At 46.9% G+C, this 10,682-nt stretch overlaps 1 pseudogene; it reads left to right on the top strand.

Moving 5' to 3' along the window:
- Positions 1 to 10,682, top strand: part of LOC112077721 (myosin-11-like) — a 78,208-nt pseudogene that overhangs the window by 369 nt on the left and 67,157 nt on the right.

Raw genomic sequence — 10,682 nt, 5'->3', positions numbered from 1 at the left:
GTCAGTGATACGCTGTCTCTGCTAGCATTGGGTGGGTATAGGGTATGAGTAATGTACGCTGTCGCTGCCATGGTTATGAGGGAGGATGATAGCTGCTCCTGTGGGGGTAAGGTAGATACCTGTCTCTCAGGTGGGGGTGTATAGGGTATCATGATAAGCCTTGTCTTCCTGTGGGGTATAGGGGTATCCATGACTACGTGTCTCCTAGGGGTTAATACTAGGGGTAAGGATTACCTTTCCCCTAGATGGGGGGTTGGTAATGATACCTTGTCTCCTAGTGGGGGGTATAGGTAATGATACCTGTCTCCAGTAGGGGGTATATTGGTATGACCATGTCTCCTATAGTGGGGGGTATAGGGTAATGATACCTGTCTCCTAGTGGGGGTATAGGGTAATGATACCTGTCTCCTAGGGGGGGTATAGGGTAATGATACCTGTCTCCTAGTGGGGGTATAGGGTAATGATACCTGTCTCCTAGTGGGGGGTATAGGGTAATGATACCTGTCTCCTAGTGGGGGTATAGGGTAATGATACCTGTCTCCTAGTGGGGGGTATAGGGTAATGATACCTGTCTCCTAGTGGGGGTATAGGGTAATGATATCTGTCTCTAGTGGGGGGTATATGGGTAATGATACCTGTCTCTAGTGGGGGTATAGGTAATGATACCTGTCTCCTAGTGGGGGGTATAGGGTAATGATACCTGTCTCCTAGTGGGGGGTATAGGGTAATGATCCTGTTCTCTAGTGGGGGTATGGGTAATGATACCTGTCTCCTATGGGGGGTATAGGGTAATGATACCTGTCTCTTAGTGAAGGTGGTCGGGGTATGACGGGTAGTGTAATAGACCTGTTCCTAGTGGGGGTATAGGTAATGATACCTGCTCCTAGTGGGGGGTATAGGGTAATGATACCTGTCTCCTGTGGTGGGGGGTATAGGGTAATGATACCTGTCTCCTAGTGGGGGTATAGGGTAATGATACCTGTCTCCTAGTGGGGGGTATAAGGGTAATGATACCTGTCTCCTAGTGGGGGGTTAGGGAATGATACCTGTCTCCTAGGTGGGTATAGGTAATGATACCTGTCTCCTAGTGGGGGGTATAGGGTAATGATACCTGTCTCTCTAGTGGGGGTATAGGTAATGATACCTGTCTCCTAGTGGGGGGATATGGTAATGATACCTGTCTCCTAGTGGGGGGTATAAGGTAATGATACGGCTGTCTCCTATGTGGGGTATAGGGTAATGATACCTGTCTCTTAGTGGGGGTATATGGTAATGATACCTGTCTCCTAGTGGGGGTATAGGTAATGATACCTGTCTCCTAGTGGGGGTATAGGTAATGATACTGTCTCCTCGTGGGGGTATAGGGTATAGATCAACTGTCTCTTAGTGGGGGGTATATGGTATGAGTACCTGTCTCTCGTGGGGGTATAGGGTAATGATACCTGTCTCCTAGTGGGGGTATAGGGTAATGATACCTGTCTCCTAGTGGGGGGTATAGGGTAATGATACCTGTCTCCTATGGGGGATATATGTCGGTATTGATACCTGTCTCCTAGTGGGGGTATAGGGTAATGATACCTTCTCCTAGTGGGGGGTATAGGGTAATGAATACCTGTCTCCTAGGGTCGGGGGTATAGGGTATGATGACCCTGTATCTAGTAAGGGGGGTATAGGGTAATGATACCTGTCTCCTATGGGGTATGGGTAATGATACCTGTCTCCTAGTGGGGGGTATAGGGTAATGATCCTGTCCTAAGTAGGGGGTATAGGGTAATGATACCTGTCTCCTAGTGGGGGGTATAGGGTAATGATGCCTGTCTCTAGTGGGGGGTATAGGGTAATGATACCTGTCTCCTAGTGGGGGTATAGGGTAATGATACCTGTCTCCTAGTGGGGGGTATAGGGTATGAATACCTGTCTCCTAGTGGGGGGTATAGGGTAATGATACCTGTCTCCTAGTGGGGGGTATAGGGTAATGATACCTGTCTCCTAGTGGGGGGTCTAGGGTAATGATAGCTGTCTCCTAGTGGGGGTATAGGGTAATGTGCTGTCTCTAGTGGGGGTTATAGGGTAATGATACCTGTCTCTCTAGTGGGGGTATAGGGTAATGGATACCTGTCTCCTAGTGGGGGTATAGGGTAAATGATCTGTCTCCTATGGGGTTATAGGTAATGATACCTGTTTTCTTTCCCTTATTGGGGGGTATAGGTAATGATACCTGTCTCCTAGTGGGGGGTATAGGGTAATACCTGTCATCCTGTGGGGTATAGGTAATGATACCTGTCTCCTATGGGGGTATAGGGTAATGATTCCTGTCTCCTAGTTGGGGTTAAGGTAATGATGCCTGTCTCACTCTCTCATTATACTGTCTGTCACACAACCAATGTATGTAAGTTGGAGTCGGAAGTTACATACACCTTAACCAAATACATTTAAACTCAGTTTTTTCACAGTTCCTGACATTTAATCCTAGTAAAATTGCCCTGTCTTAGGTCAGTTAGATCACCACTTTATTTTAAGAATGTGAAATGTCAGAATACTAGTAGAGAATGATTTATTCAGCTTTTATTTTTTCATCACATCCAGTGGGTCAGAAGTTTACATACACTCAATTAGTATTTGGTACCATTGCTTTAAATTGTCCCGTGTGGCTCAGTTGTAGAGCATGGCGCTTGCAACGCCAGGGTTGTGGGTTCATTCCCACGGACCAGGATGAATATGTATGAACTTTCCAATTTGTAAGTCGCTCTGGATTAGAGCGTCTGCTAAATGACTTAATGTAAATGTTTAACTGGGTCAAAAGTTTGGGTAGACTTCACAAGCTTCCACAATAAGTTGGGTGAATTTTGTCCATTCCTCCTGACAGAGCTGGTGTAACTGAGTCAGGTTTGGCTCGCTCACACTTTTTCAGTTCTGCCACAGATTTTCTATAGATTGAGGTTAGGGCTTTTGTGATGGCCACTCCAATACCTTGACTTTGTGTCCTTAAAGCCATAACTTTGGAAGTTTGCTTGGTCATTCCATTTGGAAGACCCATTTTCGACCAAGCTTTACCTTCCTGACTGATGTCTTGAGATGTTGTCTTCAATATATCCACATAATTTCTCCCCTCATGATGCCATCTATTTTGTGAAGTGCACCAGTCCCTCCTGCAGCAAAGCACCCCCACAACATGATGCTGCCACCCCCGTGCTTCACAGATTGGATGGTGTTCTTGGCTTGGCAAGCGTCTCCCCCTTTTTCCTCCAAACATAACATATGTCATTATGGCAAACAGTTCTATTTTTTCTATCAGACCAGAGATATTCTCCAAAAGTGATCTTTGTCCCCATGTGCAGTTGCAAACCGTAGTCTGGCTTTTTTTATGGCGGTTTTGGAGCAGTGGCTTCTCCTTGCTGAGCGGCCTTCAGGTTATGTCGATATAGGACTCGTTTTAACTGTGGATATAATACTTTTGTACCTGTTTCCTCCAGCATCTTCACACGGCCGTTGCTGTTGTTCTGGGATTGATTTGCACTTTTTGCATCAAAGTACGTTCATCTCTAGGAGAAAGAAGCGTGTCTCCTTCCTGAGCGATATGACGGCTGCTGGTCCCATGGTGTTTATACTTGCGTACTATTGTTTGTACAGATGAACGTGGTACCTTCAGGCATTTGGAATTGCTCCCAAGGATGAACCAGACTTGATTAGGTCTACAATTTTTTACTGAGGTCTTGGCTGATTTCTTTTGATTTTCCCATGATGTCAAGCAAAAAGGCACTGAGTTTGAAGGTAGGCCTTGAAATACATCCACAGGTACACCTCCATTGACTCAAATTATGTCAATTAGCCTTCAGAAGCTTCTAAAGCATGACATAATTTTCTGGAATTTTCCAAGCTGTTTAAAGGCACAGTCATTTAGTGTATGTACACTTCTGACCACTGGAATTGTGATACAGTGAAATAATTGTCTGTAACAATTGTTGGAAAAATTACTTGTGTCATGCACAAAGTAGATGTCCTAACGACTTGCCAAAACTATATGTTTTAACAAGAAATTTGTGGAGTGGTTGAAAAAACTAGTTTTAATGACTCCAACCTAAGTGTATGTAACATCCGTCTTCAACTGTACCCTAACCACACAGACATCAGTATCTCTCTCCCTCTATATCTCTCCTCTATCTATCTTGCACTCACTCTCTCTCACGTCTCTCTCTGCATGCTCTCCCCTCTCTCTCTCTACCATCTCTCTCTTTATCTCTCTCTCCCCTCTCTATCCCCCCTCTTTCTCTCTCCCCATCTCTCTCTCTACCCATCTCTCTCTTTATCTCTCTCTCCCCCTCTTTCTCTCTCCCCCTCCTTCTCTCTATACATGTGATTATATGGTAACACACAGCAGAGTTCCAGATCATAAGGCATTATGACACAAACAAGGATAAGGTCAGTCCACAGTTAGTTTCCACAATGTCCTTACATGCACTTGAGCCAAGTAGGCCATTGACTCTGAGTAAATAGAATGCAAAATATCTTCAAGATAGCATTGAAAGCATTAAACACATAAGATGTGTCCCAAATGACAACCTATTCCCTATATAAGGCATTACTTTTGACCATAGCACTACGGGCCCTGGCACCCTGGTAAAAAGCAGTGCACTATATAGGGAATAGGGTGCCATTTGGGACTCAATAGCTGGTTCATTTCCATGCATTTCCATGGGCTGTAATTCCTAATTATGCCACATATCTTGATCCTTTCTCGTTGATCACACAAACCTCTGTCCAGAGGAGACAGAGAGAGACAGAGAGAGAGACAGAGAGAGAGAAGAGAGAGAGAGAGAGAGAGAGAGAGAGAGAGAGAGAGAGAGAGACAGAGAGACAGAGAACAGAGAGAGAGAGAGAGAGAGACAGAGAGAGAGAGAGAGAGAGAGAGAGAGAGAGCAGAGAGAGAGACAGAGAGAGAGAGAGAGAGAGAAGAGAGAGAGAGAGAGAGAGGAGAGGAGACAGAGAGAGAAGAGGAGAAGAAAAAAGAACGAGTTTGACCAGAAACTACAACCCCCCAACATCCCGTGAAAATATTTATGTTATAACAAATTTAAATAATATATAATACATGTGTTGCCTGTTCAGGTACTACATGTGTTGCCTGTTCAGGTACTACATGTGTTGCCTGTTCAGGTACTACATGTGTTGCCTGTTCAGGTATTACATGTGTTGCTTTGCAATGTTTCAATCAACAATGTGCACTTTATTGGACTTTCAGATAAGTTGTTGTCGCTATATTTAGATGACGTTTTGACTTTTACATGTCGGAGCCGATCACCTGGGTCTCAGTTCGTGTTTCAGAGATGTGGTGATATAATGGTATAGTTGGGTTGGGTTTGAACAGGCAATACGACACTACCTACCTACTGTGCCATAAAGGTTTAGACCTCTTGACAGAGGCTGGGCTATGCAGGCTAGGATAATAGAGTGATGTTTATGTCAGGTGATAGACTTTTTCCAACTGCCATTTCATTTATTAGCATGTCACCTTGTTCAACAATTCATAGACCTAAAAAATACAACCATCATCCCCAGTCAACAGAAGTTGGTTTGACACCAGAGTTGGGATCAATCCACATTTCAACCCCATCTACTCAAAATACAACGGCGCCATTCAATAACTTGAATGTGAATTTCAATTCCTCTCCTGTATTGAAATGCGATTGACCCGAACCCTGGTATCCCCGCGGGCCCAGCCGCCACACACCGCAGCACCTGGTTACCTGTCCTTGCTGTGCACCCAGACCATAATCAGCTAATGCCAATGTAGGATCGTTTACTGGACACGTTCATCTCTTCATTAAAAGACTCAATCATGGACATTCTTACTGACTGTTGTGGCTGCTTTGTGTGATGTATTGTTGTCTCTACCTTCTTGCCCTTTGTTCTGTTGTCTGTGCCCAATAATGTTTGTACCATGTTTTGTGCTGCTGCCATGTTGTGTTGCTACCATGTTGTTGTCATGTTGTTTTGCTGTGTTGTCATGTGTTGCTGCCATGCTATGTTGTTGTCTTAGGTCTCTATGTACTGTTGTGTTGTCTCTCTTGTCGTGATGTGTGTTTTGTCCTATATTTTTATTTTATTTTAAATCGCAGTGACGGCCTACCAATCTGCCTCCCAGGTGACCCTCTCTTCCCTATATAGTGAATATCTCTGCATGGTCCACGTCACGTCATCATTACTCACTGACAGCTCCTCTTCCCCGCAGGAGGCCTTTTGCCTTTTGGTAGGCCGTCATTGTAAATAAGAATTTATTCTTAACTGACTTGCCTAGTTATTTAGATGTTAATGCTGTGACCAGAGACTAAGCGCCTAGTGATTTACTGACAGGTCACCATGTTGGTGTCAACAGTAACGCTAGGCTGGAGCTGGCCACAGGAGAGGAGACACTGACTGGACACACACTTCCCTTATAAGGAATAGAAGTGGTTTTAAGTCCCTGACTGTGCCCTTAATCGTACCCTATGGGCCCTGGTCAAAAGATAGTGCACTACATAGAGAGTAGGATGCCATTTGGGACGCAGACCCACAGCATCTCTCTGTACAGGGCCATCAGAGGCAGTGGGCTCTGAGGAGACGCTTCAACCAAACATGGTCATCGTTATCGTCCTCCCAGCATGGCTTATCAACCGCTGCTTCAAGCTTTTACAGCTGCAGTTATCCTGCTGCTATTTACATATTCTATGGCGTCGTGGTCACGGGCAGGCGGAGCTGGCCTGCTGCAAAGCCTCGTGGGTCCTGTGACCCGCAGCAGGGAGAGAAGAGGAGCTGTCAGTGAGTAATGATGACGTGACGTGGACCATGCAGAGATATTCACTATATAGGGAAGAGGGGGGTCACCTGGGAGGCAGGTTGATAAGTGAGGCTTTACAACAGGAAGAGGGGGTCACCTGGGAGGCAGTTGATAAGTGAGGCTTTACAACAGGAAGAGGGGGGTCACCTGGGAGGCAGATTGATAAGTGAGGCTTTACAACAGGAAGAGGGGGGTCACCTGGGAGGCAGATTGATAAGTGAGGCTACAACAGGAAGAGGGAGCTGGGAGGACGAGCAGGTTGATAAGTGAGGCTTTACAACAGGAAGAGGGGGTCACCTGGGAGGCAGATTGATAAGTGAGGCTTTACAACAGGAAGAGGGGGGTCACCTGGGAGGCAGATTGATAAGTGAGGCTTTACAACAGGAAGAGGGGGTCACCTGGGAGGCAGGTTGATAAGTGAGGCTTTACAACAGGAAGAGGGGGTCACCTGGGAGGCAGGTTGATAAGTGAGGCTTTACAACAGGAAGAGGGGGTCACCTGGGAGGCAGGTTGATAAGTGAGGCTTTACAACAGGAAGAGGGGGGTCACCTGGGAGGCAGATTGATAAGTGAGGCTTTACAACAGGAAGAGGGGGTCACCTGGAGAGGAGGTTGATAAGTGAGGCTTTACAACAGGAAGAGGGGGGTCACCTGGGAGGCAGATTGATAAGTGAGGCTTTACAACAGGAAGAGGGGGGTCACCTGGGAGGCAGGTTGATAAGTGAGGCTTTACAACAGGAAGAGGGGGTCACCTGGGAGGCAGATTGATAAGTGAGGCTTTACAACAGGAAGAGGGGGTCACCTGGGAGGCAGGTTGATAAGTGAGCTTTACAACAGGAAGAGGGGGTCACCTGGGAGGCAGATTGATAAGTGAGGCATTACAACAGGAAGAGGGGGTCACCTGGGAGGCAGGTTGATAAGTGAGGCTTTACAACAGGAAGAGGGGGTCACCTGGGAGGCAGATTGATAAGTGAGGCTTTACAAAGGAAGAGGGGGTCACCTGGGAGGCAGATTGATAAGTGAGGCTTTACAACAGGAAGAGGGGGTCACCTGGGAGGCAGGTTGATAAGTGAGCTTTACAACAGGAAGAGGGGTCACCTGGGAGGCAGGTTGATAAGTGAGGCTTTATAACAGGAAGAGGGGGGTCACCTGGGAGGCGGATTGATAAGTGAGGCTTTACAACAGGAAGAGGGGGGTCACCTGGGAGGCAGGTTGATAAGTGAGGCTTTACAACAGGAAGAGGGGGTCACCTGGGAGGCAGATTGATAAGTGAGGCTTTACAACAGGAAGAGGGGGTCACTTGGAGGCAGATTGATAAGTGAGGCTTTACAACAGGAAGAGGGGGGCACCTGGGAGGCATTGATAAGTGAGGCTTTACAACAGGAAGAGGGGGTCACCTGGGAGGCAGGTTGATAAGTGAGGCTTTACAACAGGAAGAGGGGGTCACCTGGGAGGCAGATTGATAAGTGAGGCTTACAACAGGAAGAGGGGGTCACCTGGGAGGCAGGTTGATAAGTGAGGCTTTACAACAGGAAGAGGGGTCACCTGGGAGGCAGATTGATAAGTGAGGCTTTACAACAGGAAGAGGGGGGTCACCTGGGAGGCAGATTGATAAGTGAGGCTTTACAACAGGAAGAGGGGTCACCTGGGAGGCAGGTTGATAAGTGAGGCTTTACAACAGGAAGAGGGGGTCACCTGGAGGCAGGTTGATAAGTGAGGCTTTAACAGGAAGAGGGGGGTCACCTGGGAGGCAGGATTGATAAGTGAGGCTTTACAACAGGAAGAGGGGGGTCACTGGGAGGCAGGTTGATAAGTGAGGCTTTACAACAGGAAGAGGGGGGTCACCTGGGAGGCAGATTGATAAGTGAGGCTTTACAACAGGAAGAGGGGGTCACTTGGAGGCAGATTGATAAGTGAGGCTTTACAACAGGAAGAGGGGGTCACCTGGGAGGCAGATTGATAAGTGAGGCTTTACACAGGAAGAGGGGTCACCTGGGAGGCAGGATTGATAAGTGAGGCTTTACAACAGGAAGAGGGGGTCACCTGGGAGGCAGATTGATAAGTGAGGCTTTACAACAGGAAGAGGGGTCACTGGGAGGCAGATTGATAAGTGAGGCTTTACAACAGGAAGAGGGGGTCACCTGGAGGCAGATTGATAAGTGAGGCTTTACAACAGGAAGAGGGGGGTCACCTGGGAGGCAGGTTGATAAGTGAGGCTTTACAACAGGAAGAGGGGTCACCTGGGAGGCAGATTGATAAGTGAGGCTTTACAACACTACGTGCTACTGTTTATCTTCATCTATGTGGTTGTAGGAGATTGGGAATGGACCTGAATAATCAAAGTTCATCGAGGTTGAAACTGAAGTGTAGACAGATATAACGAGGCATTGGAGGATGGATTTAATATGTGATGTTAAACCACGGAGTGATACAGAGAGAGAGAGGGGAGAGAGAGAGGGGAGGGAAGAGAACAAAGGGAAAAAATAAGACAGGAGAGACAGACAGACAGACAGACAGACAGCAGACAGACAGACAGACAGACAGACAGACAGAGATGTTTCTGAGTCTAAAGTAGCATTTCCTATTAATCACTGGAATTGTTGTGATTGTTGTTGTTGTTGTCTGAGTTGATGTTTTGTGAATTCCTCATCATCATCAGAGGGATAGTTATAACATCGTACTCTCCCCCCTCTTCCATATCTCTCCTTCTCCTCCTCTCTTCATCTCTCCCTCTCTTCCTCTATCTCTCCTTCTCCTCCTCTTCATCTCTCCCTCTCTTCCTCTATCTCTCCTTCTCCTCCTCTCTTCATCTCTCCCTCTCTTCCTCTATCTCTCCTTCTCCCCTCCTCTTCATCTCTCCCTCTTTCCTCTATCTCTCCTTCTCTCCTCTCTTCATCTCTCCCTCTCTTCCTCTATCTCTCCTTCTCCTCCTCTCTTCATCTCTCCCTCTCTTCCTATATCTCTCCTTCTCCTCCTGTCTTCATCTCTCCCTCTCTTCCTATATCTCTCCTTCTCCTCCTGTCTTCATCTCTTCCTCATCTCTCCTTCTCCTCCTGTCTTCATCTCTCCCTCTCTTCCTATATCTCTCCTTCTCCTCCTCTCTTCATCTCTCCCTCTCTTCCTCTATCTCTCCTTCTCCTCCTCTCTTCATCTCTCCTCTCTTCCTATATCTCTCCTTCTCTCCTGTCTTCATCTCTCCCCTCTTCCTATATCTCTCCTTCTCCTCCTGTCTTCATCTCTTCCTATATCTCTCCTTCTCCTCCTGTCTTCATCTCTTCCTATATCTCTCCTTCTCCTCCTCTCTTCATCTCTCCCTCTCTTCCTATATCTCTCCTTCTCCTCCTCTCTTCATCTCTCCCTCTCTTCCTATATCTCTCCTTCTCCTCCTGTCTTCATCTCTCCCTCTCTTCCTATATCTCTCCTTCTCCTTCTGTCTTCATCTCTCCCCTCTTCCTCTATCTCTCCTTCTCCTCCTCTCTTCATCTCTCCTCTCTTCCTATATCTCTCCTTCTCCTCCTCTCTTCATCTCTCCCTCTCTTCCTATTCTCTCCTTCTCCTCCTGTCTTCATCTCTCCCTCTCTTCCTATATCTCTCCTTCTCCTCCTGTCTTCATCTCTCCCTCTCTTCCTATATCTCTCCTTCTCCTCATCTCTCCCTCTCTCCTATATCTCTCCTTCTCCTCCTGTCTTCATCTCTCCCTCTTCTTCCTATATCTCTCCTTCTCTCCTCTCTTCATCTCTCCTTCTCTTCATCTCTCCCTCTCTTCCTATACTCTCCTCCTCTCTTCATATTCCCTCTTCCTGTATCTCTCCTCCTCATCTCTTCCTATATCTCTCCTTCTCCTCATCTCTCCCAATTCCTCTCTCTTT

This window comes from Salvelinus sp. IW2-2015, unplaced genomic scaffold (genome assembly GCF_002910315.2).
Source record: "Salvelinus sp. IW2-2015 unplaced genomic scaffold, ASM291031v2 Un_scaffold4864, whole genome shotgun sequence".
NCBI classification, from domain to species: domain Eukaryota; kingdom Metazoa; phylum Chordata; class Actinopteri; order Salmoniformes; family Salmonidae; genus Salvelinus; species Salvelinus sp. IW2-2015.
The sequence above is the reverse complement of the archived record's forward strand: the minus strand, read 5'-3'. Positions and strand labels throughout refer to the sequence as shown.